Below are 14,879 nucleotides of genomic sequence, written 5' to 3'. Positions count from 1 at the left end.
AAATCAACAGCATACTAATGTTTCATGGCATCCAGCTCAATGTAGTGACAATCGAAATCTGAGGCTTATGTAACGATGCATTATCCACCATAATCTTTTTCCTATCTATCCAAAATTGAAACATAGATAAGAAGTTGGCCCATCTCATGTGCTTCTCAGACAACATAGTTTGAGTCAAGAAATTGCGTAGTATCTAATGGTCTATCTACACAGTGAAATCATCCCCCAAAAGATAAGTGTTTGCATATCAAAAAAACATGAATTACAAAAATTAATTATTTCTCATAAACCTCCAAATTCTTTTTTGCACCATGGAGAACATGACTCGCATGTGCCATAACTTGGCCATCTTACATTAAAACAATCCCTATGTTGTTCCCACACGCATTAAACTAAACAATGAATGACTTCCTTAGATTTGGTAATACAAGCATAGGATTTGAAGTCATCTTTAACTTTAACTTCTCAAATGCTGAAATTTTCGCTACTATCTCAAATGATGAAATTTTCCACATGCAATTTTAGTAGAACTCTGTGCATACTTCTCATAAGAGCATAGACCCAAAAAGCTCAAATCTCAAATATATTCCTTAAAGTTGGCCATGAACATAATACCTCAACCTTAGCACGGTCTATACAAATACCATCAACCAACAAACATAAATATTGTCCCAAAAAGTGAATCTTATGCAAGAAAAATTCTCTTTTATTGTCATTAATGACTAGCCTATACTTACCAAAAAATCCCCTATATGGCTCGAAGATGCGATTCATCATCCAATAAAAAGTGACAAGAGCATTTGTAAGTCCAAAAGATATGACAAGAAACTCATACAATCCAAAAGATATCTTGAAAGCTATCTTAAGACACATTCTCTAATCTAATACGAATCTAACAATACCCACTTTTCAAATCTATATGGCTGAATATAGCTATCCCCTACAATCTATCCATAACATCATTGATCTAAGAGATTAAAAACCGATTCTTTCTCGTGATAATAAAAGTACGATAGTCAATGCATATACACCATGAACAATCATTTTTCTACACCAAAAAAATAGGAGAATAAAGGTAGATAAGCTAGGCTTATTCAGCCCTTTTTCCAAGAGCTCATTCACCTAACCCATTATCCCCTACTAGGTTGCACTTACTCTATAGATGGCTTATTAGGTGGGCTACATTAAAGGATAATATCTATGCCATGATCTTCTGGCCTTTCAGGCGGTAGCTACCTTGGAAGTGACTAAAAAAAGTAACCAACATACATTTTCAGAAACGAAATGTAATCCTTCTCTAACTTTGGCATCTTCCTAGCATTTTTATTATCAATATATGCAAATGTAGAGCCTATCCCTGAATATGTAAATGAAGCTTTCCAATGAGTAGTATGACAAGCTCTACATGGCCCTTGCATGCCATACTAACTTATTCCATGTCATCCTCTCTAATGCCTAGATGGGCTACTATGTCTGTAGAGATAAAATTGCCTTTTGCTTTAATATCAAATAAAATCAAAGCACGCTGATCTCTACTTTTTCCCCATGCTCTACATAACTCAATAGCATCATCATTGGGCTGATCACTAACAACATCTAGCTTCAATCCGATTGATATTTTGGGCTTCTCTCCAGTTTCTTAGGAGCTCGAACCTTTCCCATGCAGTAATATAGTCGCCCTCTGCAAAATACAAAGCATGTCTATGGCAATCAGTTACCCTCTTTTGCTTTTCTGCTAATCTCTAAGGCGCATACCTTATCTTTGCATAGGCTGTATTCAAGTTTTCGCCATAAAGACCAACCTTAAAGATTTTATCCTTAATTTGCAAGATAGGTGGTATCTTTTTGCCACCCTCAACCACCTCCAATGAAGCTTTGTAGTGGAGCTATACACTATGTTGTAAGAAAACTCAACCAATGGCAAATACTACTCATTGTGTCTGGTGGTCTAAAACATAGCATCTCAAAAGATCCAACACTGTGAAATTTGCTTCCTTAGATTGACTATCTTTTTGCGGATGAAAGAATGATAAGAATTTTAGTCCGGTACCCATATTCTCAAACGACCCCTTCCAAAATAAATTGTTCATCTGAGGGTCTTGATCATTGACGATCGACTCTAGCATATACCATGATACTCAAAGATATGTCGCAAAAACAATTGTGCCATATGATCAACCTTTATTTTCCTTCTCATTGGAATGAAAAGGGCTTGTTTGCTAAACTTGCAAATGATAGTCTATATCCCATCATTCCTTGTAGGTATCCTAGAAAGCTTAAAAATAAAATCCATTCCAATGCTCTGCCGAGGCCTATCTAGAATAGGCAAGGGTTGCAATGAGCCCGACATCTTTTGCCTATCATGCTTTACCTCCTCAACATACAATGCATGTATCCTAAAAAACTGCTTTATATCATGCCTCAAAGCTAGCTAATAAAAGAAATGCTTCACTGTCTTGACTATAGCATCAATACCTCTGTATCCTAGATATAGAGAAGCATGACTTTCAGTGATAACTCTAGGCCTCAACTACTTTGTGATAGACACTCGTCCATATATCATTAGAAATCCATCTCTAGGCACAAAGTACTCATACCTCTAGCCATTGCAAAGCTGATCATAAACATTAGCAAAGTCCGCATTGGCACCATATTACTCTTTCATGGCATTCAACTTACTGTGATACCATGTTGGCGGCTGTAATTTCTGACTTACATGAGAGTGCATCAGCCACAACATTCTTTTTACCATCAACGTGTACAATCTCAAAATGAAACATAGAGAGAAAATTCACCCATCTCATATGTTTCTCTAGCAACTTTCTTTGCATCAAAGAGTACTTCAAAGTTCGATGGTTTGTCTACACTGTAAAATCAACCCCCAACAAATAATGTTTTCACATAAACAGTGCATGAATTACAACCAAGAGTTCGTTTTCATAGACTTGTAAATTCTTCTCTGCATTGTGGAGAATTCGGCTCTCATAAGCCACAACTCGACCATCTTGCATAAAACAAACCCAATGTTGTTACCACATACATCACACTGAACAACAAATGACTTCCTTAGGTCGGGCAATATAAGCACAAGCTCTAAAGTCATATTCACCTTCAATTTTTCAAATGCTGAAATTTTCATTGTTATCCATCTAAATGACACATTTTTCTTTTGCAAAGCATGCAATAAAGATGCAATTTCAGCAAATTTGCATACATACTTCCTCTAGTAAGAACATAAACTTAAGAAGTTATAGATCTCATCCACATTTTTCAAAGGTGGCTATGATCGTATCACCTCAACCTTTGCAAGGTCCATGCGAATAACATCAACTGATACAATATGTCCCAAAAAGTGGATTCTACACAAAAAGATTTCATTGATAAGTACCCTATGTTTAAGTAGTTCATTGAACACAATGTCCAAGTGGTTTGTATGCTTTGTCTCATTCTCTGAACAACCAATTATGTCATCAAAGAAAGTGTCCACAAATGCTCTATGTGGCTTGAAGATATATTTTATTATGCGATTGAAAGTAGATGAGCATTCGTAAGTCTAAAAGGCATGACAAGAAACTCATATAAGCCAAAAGATCTTTTGAAAGCTATCTTAGGCACATCCTCCAGTCTAATGCGTATCTGATGATATCCACTTTTCAAATCTATACGGCTGAATATGGCTACCCCTTGCAATCTATTCATAACATCATCAATCCATGGAATTGGAAACCAATCCTTCAACATGATCTTATTCAAAGCACAATATTCAATGCACATATGCCATGAACCATCCTTTTTCTACACCAAAAGTACTGAAAACAAAAAGTAGATGAGTTGGACTGAATCAACCCTTTTTCTAAGGGCTCATTCACCTACCTCATAATCTTCTCCTACTTAATGTGATCTTATTCAAAGCACAATATTCAATGTACATATGCCATGAACCATCCTTTTTCTACACCAAAAGTGCTAGAAAACAAAAAGTAGATGAGTTGGGTTGAATCAACCCTTTTTCTAACAACTCATTCACCTAACTCATAATCTCCTCCTACTAGGCTAGTGGACTTACTCCGTAGGGTGGCTTATTAGGTGGGCTACTTCCAGGGATAAGATCTAGTCATGATCTTCAAGCCATTCTCAACCCATAGCTACCTTGAAAGTGATTGAAGAAGCAATCAACATACATTTTCAGAAATTACCGGCGATCCTTCTCTGACCTAAACATATTTCCAATATTCTTACTATCATCTTTATCTTTAGTAAAGACCAAGTACACTGAAAGATGACATTACTTTAGAAATAACAACTACAAATATAACATGAACAAATTTCCCTTTTAACTTCACGTTGTCAAGCGTTTTTGTGAAAACTGAAAAGCCCTAGTCTAACTGTAGTTAGGTTTGATTTTTACTAGCTTAGTTGTTTGCATGACAGTTTGTTTTGTTATTTTCTATTTGGATTTCTTGTGTTTGATTAGCATAGGATTTGTTTCTATCATTTTGTTTGATTTGTTGAGTGTGAAACTTGATAGCCTTGGTCAAGCTTGGTATTTTTTTGAACAGGATGAAGCTTGTGTTTGTCAATAGCTACTGAACATTGTGGAGCTAGGTATGTTTTCTTGTCGAGACTTTTGCACACCACAGGGATAATGGGTTCACAAGCACTTCACGTTGCACTTGTTGATGCACTACACTCGGGGGTCGTCTCCTGTTCTTATCAAATATTTCCATGCCATGGGTTGAGATTATGCACTTTTGCACCATCATTGAGCACTAGCACGCCATGAGGTCCGCTGCAGCTATATGCAGTAAATTTTAGATGCACGCGCACATGAGAGAGCACCTGTCATTGAGTACGCACATTTCTTGCACACACGATTTGGGATGCTCATCACAAAGTTAGGAACCTCTGGTTGAGTATGTAAGGAGGTTGGGTGAGTTTAGAGGGTCGTGAAGGACGCCATCAATTGTGAGATGGGTTGTTCTTATCTGGTCAACATCTTGAGGACCATCATTTTCTAGAGTGATTGTGAGATTTTGGATGGGTGGAACGGAGTATATCATACCTTTTTTATGAGAGTTGAGAGGTGAGGATAAGGATTTAAATAATCAAGAAACTTTTGTTTGCATTTTGCATGACGCACGATCACATCGAGATAGGCTAGGCACAATTCTTCAAATGCATACATTATTTTTGTGTGAGCATGGATTGATTGATTGTATTTCATGGATCCAACTCTGCATATTTTTTTCAAATCATAAAAGATTGGGCACGGAGTTCATTTCAAAAAACCATATTCCTGCTAGGGCACACTGCATAAAAAACAAGTTCATATCCAGAGAATGTTTATTTTGAAGACTCAAGGATCAAAGGAAAAGATCGTACGTTTTACATCGTCAGCGAGTATTTCTTGAAGAAAAAGAGGATATGTGTGCTGAAAGTGTGTGCAATTACAAGAACAATAGGCCAAGGAAGGGAATAAGTCGTCCAAGATAAAAGATGGAGAAAAATGATGCAATTTACGAATATCGGTATTTTTACCCATTTTTGATGGATTTTCGTAATTCTGCCCGCACTAACTTGTCGACCAGATATGTTCCGAACGTTTTGAGTATCCGAACAACTATATTCGGAGTTCAAATGACGAAGTTATGATCCAAACAAGTTGCAAACAGACATAGAGCAGAAAAAACGAAAATAGTAAAAAGCTATAGAAAAGCAAAAGCCAAAAGCTGAAAGCAAAAAGCCTAATATGTGTGAGTATGGATAGAAAACTATATAAGGAGATGAGAATGGAGAGTTAAGGGCCTTCCCCCTTGCTTACAATTGTATTATGTGAGAGAGGAGAGTGGAGGGTCGCATGCTAGAGTGAGCTCTAGTCATGTCAATTTGGAAGTTGGAGCTTTTGGGTGTCAAAGCGCTGAGCATCGGCTCAAGGTTGTTAAGGTACGAAAATATATCTGACTTGGTTTGTTTTCGAATTGTTAGTATTTTCGTTGTGTTGTGGTTGTGTGATGCTCTATCCACATTTGGGTTTTTACTTGTTTTGAGCTTCAAGAGGCATTGTGTTTTGTCTTGTTTTTATATGTGGCTTGTGGTGTATTATCAAATATTTGAATTTTTCAAGTTGTGTTGTGCATTCGACAAAGTTAATTACCCCAACCGGCACTCCTTAACGTCTCGTTATCGGGTTGTGAGTGAGGCTTACTCTCGATCACCGCTCGCGTAACAACATCAAGTATAAGCGTCTTTTTCTTATGTTGAGTAGTGATCTATTTTGCACGAGAATAAATCACTGCATGCATACGATGATACCAATGCATACCACGTGAGACATCACAATCCTCAAGTGGAGAAATAAAAAATTATTTGTTGTCCATATAACCCTATATATGCAATTGAAGCTTTCCTATGAGTGGTGTGACAAGCTTTGCATAGCTTCCTTACCTTGTAGGTACGAACTATCTTACTTCATTAGCATCTTTGGGAGCTTCAAGTGAAGACTTTGACATTACCTTCGGTGCATCTTGTTGTCCCAAAGGTATAGAAGATTACTTCTTTTTCTCGCCCTTATTGTCCTTCTTTAGAGCATTTAAAATCAACTACACTAAGAATCCTTTGCTGACGAAGCTCAACCCCATCACATCACGCGCTACCTTCCCGCCCCGTCTCTTCATTGCGGTCTGCGGATTCAGTGCCATCACCTAGGCCTTATCGCCATCGCCATTCCCCCCCTGCCTGGGCCACCCCCATCGCCAGGGCCATCGCCCGCGCCCCATCCCCCTCGCCATCGCAAAGACCTCGTCGCCACCGCCTGGCTTCTCCGCACCACCTGCGCCCGCCCTATGCCCCCCCCTCCACCGGCGCCCACTTGCCCCCCTGCACCTGTCTTGCCCGTCCTAGCCCCCCCTGTTTTTTTCCCCCCTTGGCCGCTACCCCCGCCCCTGCCTATCCTTTCCCCCCTCTACCCCTCCGCCCCCCCCGCACTGCCCTACCTGGAGGCTTGGCCCTTAATCAATCTGACACACCACCGCCATCGATAACAGAATCCCTCCCCCTTTTTTTCGCCATCGACACCTCCCTCCCCCCCCCCCCCCCCCCCCTCCAGTTGCTCCCTCCCCCTACAACAACTCCCCCTCCAGTAGCACAGCAGCGTGATAGGAAGGTTCTCCCAGGAGGGACGCACAATGGAAACCTATGGTCAGACGCCGGCGCACTCAGTGAGTGCCCCCTAGTCAAACACCTTGCGCGTAGTCCTCTCTGAGGAGCAGCTCTTACCTGTCCAAGCTAAGGAGCTGGAGCTAATGGAAACTGCGATTTATGGTCAGGTAGTAGGACATTCCCTAGCCAGGGCCCAGCTTCAGGATTGGCTTCACTCCACGTTGCGCATCGGCATAGCACAGATCGTGGAGGCGGTCCTATTGGGCCAAGGGACCTTCCTGGTCCGGCTCAGCTCGGCAGATGGAGCTCGCGAGTTATTCGCCAGTTCACCATATGCGTCCACGAAGGAGGTCATATACATGGTCCCTTGGTACAGTGGCTTTATTGTGGAGGCGTTTGCACTCAACAAGTTTCTTCGGCACCCAGTCACCCTTCTTTTCCCCGGCCTGGCGATTGAGTATCGCCAGTTGGTGGAAGACTTTGGACGGCTCTTCGGCACTATCCTTTCCGCGTCTTTCGCGGATGCAGTGACAGTAGCAGGAGTCCCAAAGGTACGGGTGGCAGTGAAAGAGGTCAAGAATATCCCACAGTTCCTAGAGATTGAGACAGGCGGGTACTCCTTTAGGCAACAGGTAATTGTGACTGGGCAACCAGGACAATGCTTGCGCTGCCACGATTTTGGGCATCAGGCAGCAGTTTGTATGCGTTTTGGAGCCAAGGCGGCTCCGCCCACAGTACCGCAAGTGGACGCTGACGGCTTCACACGGGTCCAGAAACGACAGAGAGGGAGACGGCAAGGGGGAGCGCAGCCAGCCCCTCAGACCCAACCTCGTTAGCAGGGTGTTGGTGGGCGAGCGACCCCCTCTCGGTGTAGCACTCCACACCCCCCCCTATCCGTCCCACCGGACAGGACCACAGCCCCCCACACTCTCCACCCGGGCCACAGTCTGCCTCCCTTGAGTTCCCACAAGCCCCTCACCCAAACCCCCCCACATCCCATGTCCCCCCCAAACTGACCTTGGCCCACATCCCCCCCTTGCCAGGGCCCCCCCCCCCCAATACCCACCATGTAGCTCCATCCATCCCACCATCCCTTGATCCCTTCCCCTCCACCACCGCCCCTATCAAGCACCCCCCCTGATCCGCACCCAGGTCAGGTGAGCCCCCCCACACCCACCCCCCTCCTCCCACAGGAGCTGATGAGCCGCACACACCTACCTCCTCCATGCACTAGTAGTCTTCCCCCTCCCACATAGCCACCAGCTCATCCGCCCCTGCCACCCGCCTCACTTTCCCGAGACAGGCACAGCTGTTGCCACAAGAGTTCTTCCGCAGTGGTCCATGGTCCTACCTGCGAGTTGCGGAGCGTGGAGAGTTCCCACTACCTCTAGAGGTGGGGATCTTCGTGATTCGTAACTCAAGGAGGGGCAAGGTCCATCTACTAGCACCACCGGATGGACCAAACTACGCCTTTTTTCTCTAGTCCTCTCACTCAGGGGAGTGGACGACTACACAGAATGAGGAGGAGTTGAAGAGTCAGGTGGCGGATAACATCTCCCAGTGGATGGGAGAGGAAGGATTAGCACTGTTTGCACAACAGTGGCCAGGTTGCATGATGGACATCAACTGGTGGGCTGGTGCCGAGATTCCATACTTGAGCATTATCTTTCGAGCCCCTCCACAGTGGAGAGTTCCGAAGGACGTGATGGAGTGGTCCCCGACACAGGCGGCCTGTTTCTACCAGTGTACAGAGTCACGATTCTCAGCATGGTTGATAGATGCATTGATAGTACCACCTGGAGCATCTATCACCCCTATGGTCCGGCCGAGGGCCACCATGGGGGACTGGAGTTCACCATCCAGACCGGCGGCAAAGCACACTTGCATGTCTCACAATCTCTCCTCCTCATCAGCAGCATCCACACTGAACAGATGCCTATTCAATCAGTCACAGGTTTTCCCATGAGCTTACATCTTGCATCCTGAAATGTGAATAGTCTCCACTACAGTGGGGCATGTGGTTCCAGGAAGTTGATTGTTCGATAGGAGTTGCAGTCTGCCCTTGTTGCCGGACGGATCAACATCCTGTTTCTGCAGGAGCACAAGCTCACCCACACCCAGGCTCAGCGAGTTGGGAAGGTACTTCCGAGCAGTTCGCACACTTACTGGGAGCACGCCATAGGTGCCCATGGCAGGAGTGGAGGCGTATGCACATCTATTGGCCCGAATCTCACCACCTGTGTAGGAGACCACGGGACAATAGTGGCAGGAAGGGTTCTATGGATTAGATTGGATATTGGGGACTCGTGCATTAGAGTCCTCAATGTCTATGCCCCTACGGAGGTTAGGGCACGCAGCAGGTTCTGGGTGGAGATCGCAGTTGGACTACCAGAGGTGGACTCCTGAATTGTTAGAGGAGATTTCAACAACCCAGCAAGGCAGAGACAGAAACTACCAGGGCATGGCTGGGGAGGAGCAAGAGGCATGGGAGGTCTCTTTGCTTACAGTCAAAGCACGTGATGCATGGAAAGATCCTGCCTTCCACAGGAGGGAGAGGTCGTTGGACTTCTCCTCGGGATACAGGCAGCTAGGTGGAGTCCTGCTGGAGTGGTTGGACAGGTTTTATGTGGAAGAGTGGGAAGGCTTTCATGGAGGCCAGATTGAGCAGTTGGTAGGCACCACGTTATCCGATCATTGCCCAGTTCTCTTGACACTTGACCCCCTAGCATCCGCCCTAAATACACGATCCTATCGGATCCCTGACTCGATCTATAGGAGGAAGGAGGCGACGAGACAGATAGAGCAGATTTGGACCAGAGAGTGGGACAAAAGGGACCGGATAGCAGAGGAGGTTGCAGAGGTCCTAGCCGAGTCAAGCAGAATCTGCCAAGAGGCAACCATACAGGCCAGGCAGCAATGTTGGGAGGAGAGAGCACTCTGGCGGGACCTTGCAGCCACGCAAAGATTATTGAAGAAGGCACCAAGGGATCCCACCCTCCACGCACAGGAGGTGCACATGCGTGCAACCATTGCTGGCCTAGAGGACAGGCGCTCGGAGTTCTTCCGCACCTCAGCAGCCTTTTGGACGCGGAAGGGGGACACGATATGCAGGGAATTCTTCCAGGTGCACCAGCCCCACACTGCGGGAGAGCAGATACGCAGCCTTCGGGATCAATATGGGAGGACCCATTCTAGCCCAAATGAGGTGATGGATATTGCCACCGACTACTATACGTGCCTTTTCCAGCAGGAGACACAGAGAAGGAACTAGAGAAGGCTTTCCATATACAGGATGGGCAAAAATGCCCGAGGGAGGTTGGCCTCTCTAAGGCCTTCTTCACTACCTACTGGGAAGTGGTGAAGGATCCCCTACTGAGGGCTTTCCAGGAGATCTTCACGGACAAATGCCAGGGAGTCTCACACCAGGCGGGCAGACCTGGAAGATCTTACTATAAGAAAGCCTTCAGGATTGTAAATCGAGGCTTAGAGGTGAGTGGAGGCCGTCCCTGAGATGAATCTTCACGTCAGCCCAGATCACCTTTCCTTCGCAGCCTACTCCGCGTGTGGCAGGACCTCTGTAAGGCCCTAATCCAGAGCCCCCCAGGTTGCTAGAAGGAAATAGACCGTCAACCGGTGATCTGGAACCTCCAGGTCAAAGATCGGGAAGGGGCACAGATAGGTGAGCGCCCCCACATCCAGTGGGCTGGGTGGGAGGCCGGCTCGGCTCATTCCATCAAGACATGGTGGAAGGTGTACAGGATGGCGGATGAGGAGGTGCTGCAGCGAGTATTAGGTTGCCCGAGAGGAGTGGAGTTGAGGAGAAGAGAGATAGACGCAGCTATACCTCCGGAGTGGCTTGCCCCCCCGATACGAGTGCCGATAGAGCCCAGGGAGGTATGGGCAGCTAGATTCTCATCAACAGGCATCCCACTTCAAGTGGTAGGTACAGTGGGTGGCGCTCGGCAAGGGACCTTCGCCGTTAAGGAGAGGGGACGTCTGGCCCTTGACAGAGGGCATCAAGATGAGGGGATTGCCACCCTTTCGTGGAGGAGGATTCGGGTGATGGGACTTCAAGGGAAGACTTAGAGACTGGACCCCTATGTTTTCTTGAAGGAGCTCAAGGAGTGGCGCCTTTGGATCTGGGAGGGCAAACCGCTTGATGAGCTGGAGTGGGATCCAAGAGAGTGGCTATGGCCGGCCTCTGTGGTCGCCAAAAAGCCACCTAGGTTCCTAGAGTACACTGCCAGGATTGGCAGACATGTACTGATGCAGGAGGATATGGACTGGGCACCGTTACGTAGCAGGCACTGGGCGGAGCACATCTACACGAAGCCCTTCCAATGGACCTTCTGGCGCCGCCTATGGGATAGTTGGAGGCCGAGGAGAGTATCGTATTTTTTATGGCTGGTGGCACATGGAGGCTTGGCGATGGGAAGCTGGCTTGCCTAGATGCAGAAGGAGGGAGGTTGTAAGCACTGCACACAGCAGTCTCTGGAAACCCCAAAGCACTACCTTTGGTCTTGTGCGGAGGCGCAGCTCGTGTGGAGAGGAGTATGCCGTATCCTTCGACGTATTGCGCCCAACCTTGGATGTATCTCATGGGGAGCTTTCTGTTAGCAAGCAGTCAGCCAGGGCCGTCACCTTTTGTATGAGACCGGGATGCAGGACACGATATTCATGATCGAGGCAGGGTCATGCGCAGTGGTCGGTCTGGAGGCTCTACCCATCCGCCAGGTACTGGAGCCCACAGCAGACCGCTCGAAGGTATGGGAGATCATAGGGAGTCTTACTGGATGGCATATTTGGAAGGCGCGATGCTAGGTGGCCTTTGGCGGAGAGAGACTTTCAGCACATGCAACCTTAGCAGAGCTTTAGACCTCCATCATCCATTCCCTCCACGGCCGATGGGATCAGGTGCAGGGTGAGTCCAGGGCTTGTCAGGAGCCCCGTGGTCACTTTATACGTACCTGGGGCGCATAGGGTCTGTTCTTTGTGATGCAAGCAAACAGCCCCCCCACCCCCCCAATGACACGACACGACGCGACGTGCCCCCCCTCTCCCCCTTCCCCCCTCCACGTGACTTTGCTTCAGCTCCAGCTAGTCTGTTGAGCATGAGCACTCTGTTGTAATCAGCTTTTTGAGTAATATAATCAGCCACATTTTACTTGCAAAAAAAAAAGAAGAATCATTTGCCAATTCAATAGAGAGATTTGCTGCTGTTCTCATCCAATTCTTGAACGAGTCATCAAATTCCTCCACTTTGCTGGTCATCAACCTAATTATGCCTTGAAGGCCCTACATTTTACCCGATAGCAACACTGTCAACTTGATGTCCATGATCCAAGCCTTGTCCAAGATGAGACATTGCATTTCCTTCTTGCTCATGTGAAGGTACATACTAAGAGCCATCATCACTACTTGATTCCATGATTCATCTCGCTGTAGTAAGACATATTGCTGTTTTTTCTTAGTTGAAAGAAAAAAATCAACACTAACACAAAGCTTTGGCTTGCAATCAAGTGCCTCGCACCCACCAAATCAAGGGATTGAGAGGCATCCTAGCAATGGAACCACGATACTAGCCTTCCTTCTTGGAGAAACCAGCCAATACAGTGGACACAAGTGATGCAACACAAACAATCTCATCAATATTAGCGAGTTGTTCATAAAGATCCTTGGTATGAGTGATGTAGCACTCTAAGACATGTGCTCAATATCCAACTGCTTACATAAATAAGCAACATGTGCCTCTTAACACACTTGATAGAGAGAAGAAAGCTTCTCCCATGCCTATTTGGCTGCAAAGCATGACCGTATATGCAGAATAATCTGCTTTTTGCATGAAAAAGCACCACATGCATCCCGTCCTCGCCATCTCACTTGATCAACTGTACGAGGAGGAGAAGCCGGTGCTGATGATCCACTAGTAATGGCAGATGAACCAGACGCCTTTGCATCTCCTTGGACCACTGGGCTTGCTGGACTAACTTGGTGCTTGATACATAACCCACAACTGTCTGCAACAAGTACATGTTTAATAAGTAATTTTGAGTTACCATTGCTTGCCATATATTACTGATGATTCCAACCAACTGCTGGCAAACTATTTTTGTAGGTGCGGCACAAAACAAACCAAAGAGGAACTCAAAAACTTATCATTTTCATCTTGAATGACAATGGCAGAGCTGAATGTTGAAGAGGATGATCACAATTCAATGCAAAACTGGTTCCAGTCCCCTGAATTCCATGTAGGATGATGAAGTAGGCCTCAATGTCAAAGAATTCCAGTGAAATTTGCAAAAACCCAAACTTCAGTGAGGAAATTTCACAGATTTTGGTTCGGAATTGAGAAGCCCCAGTTTTTGGTGACAAAATTTTAGGAAATTCGACTAAGATTTGAAAAGACCAAGTTTGATGAAGAGATTGACAGCAAATTTGAGGTCTACTGCAGAAAGCCCCAATTTTTCTGAGGGAATTAATGCAAAATTTGAGGTGCTGTGTGCAAATCCCAAAATTTTCCTAATATTGAAGTATGAGGAGCTGACTAAGGTGTCAGCTTTGGTGATGACAGGCAGCAAATTGCAGTACACGATAGCTAGGGTGGTGTGGGCAACTGTCATGCGGAAGATTGGGGGAATGACAAGCAACTGTCCTCTTTGGTGGACAGTTTAGGGCTGGCAATAAGCGCATTGTACATTGGTGGACAGGGTAGCACTTCCAGCAGGCGAAGATGAGCAGCTGGCAGGCAGGCCAAGGCAAGGAGATGGCAGACTGTGCAGGCAGGCCAAGGCAAGCAGATAGGAGACTGTGCAGTCTGATGCAATCCTGGAGTGGTTGAGTGACTAACAGCAGCTGGCAAACCTAGTGGTGGGAGGCAGAGCAGTAGGGAATTGCTGAGCAGAGCTAATGGCAAAAGAGTGGCAGCAGCTCAATGGCAGCTATGGTCAAGCTGTCGGTAGACTGAGAGAAAGCCAAGATGAGGGCTCAATGGAAATGGCTGTAACTCAAGAGCTTGAGGTGGCAGAGGTGGTGGCTCTGATACTACTATTGGGTTAATGCTCAGCTGCATGCACACACACACATACTCATAGTGAAACATTAACAACAAGAGAGGAGAAATTGCTGGAAGGTCAAATCCACTGATGTGATAATTATGGAACGAAAGTACAATCCCTAAGGTACTATAGTTCTCCAGCTAGAAGATAAAGACTGCCCATAAATAAGGAAGCATTTACACCAAAACAAGGAGGAACACAACAAGTGTAACAGTGTCAGTATCAAAGCTTGCATTGTATGGAATAGAACTCAAGCCGTAGAAATAGACCAAAAAGAGAGCCTGTAAAAGACTCTTGGATGAGCAAAGAGCAAAATTTGGCATCAACATCAACTGATCACTGACCTCCAAAGAGTGACCCTAAGTTCAACACTAGGTATCCAAATCTTCATCAGAAACAACCTAGTCTATGTAAAACTCCAGAAGAGCCTAAGCAAAGTATTAGTTTAGGATGACTAGAAGAAAGTTGTATAAATAACCACCTCAGAAAAGCATCTTACCTCCTCATATGCTCCAAAGTCACCTGATACCCAGCCAACCTCTCCCATCTCCCTCCAAGAGTGTAGACGATCTCCATCCAAACCTAGAAACAACCTCTACTGTAGAGAAATCTTGCATCTCGATGCCATGACAGCTTCTTGGAGTCCACTGTATTGGGTTATAATGC

General features: G+C 45.7%; 1 protein-coding gene across 3 annotated transcripts in view; it reads right to left on the bottom strand.

The window, feature by feature from the left end:
* Nucleotides 1-14,879, bottom strand: part of LOC148032366 (CDK5RAP3 protein homolog) — a 170,839-nt gene that overhangs the window by 31,284 nt on the left and 124,676 nt on the right. The gene's annotated exons all lie outside the window — the stretch shown is intronic.

This window comes from Lygodium microphyllum, chromosome 8 (assembly GCF_053477565.2).
Source record: "Lygodium microphyllum isolate KBCC chromosome 8, Lygodium_microphyllum_v1.1.10, whole genome shotgun sequence".
In the NCBI taxonomy this organism is placed as follows: Eukaryota; Viridiplantae; Streptophyta; class Polypodiopsida; order Schizaeales; family Lygodiaceae; genus Lygodium; species Lygodium microphyllum.
This window is presented reverse-complemented; position numbering and strand designations above follow the sequence as displayed.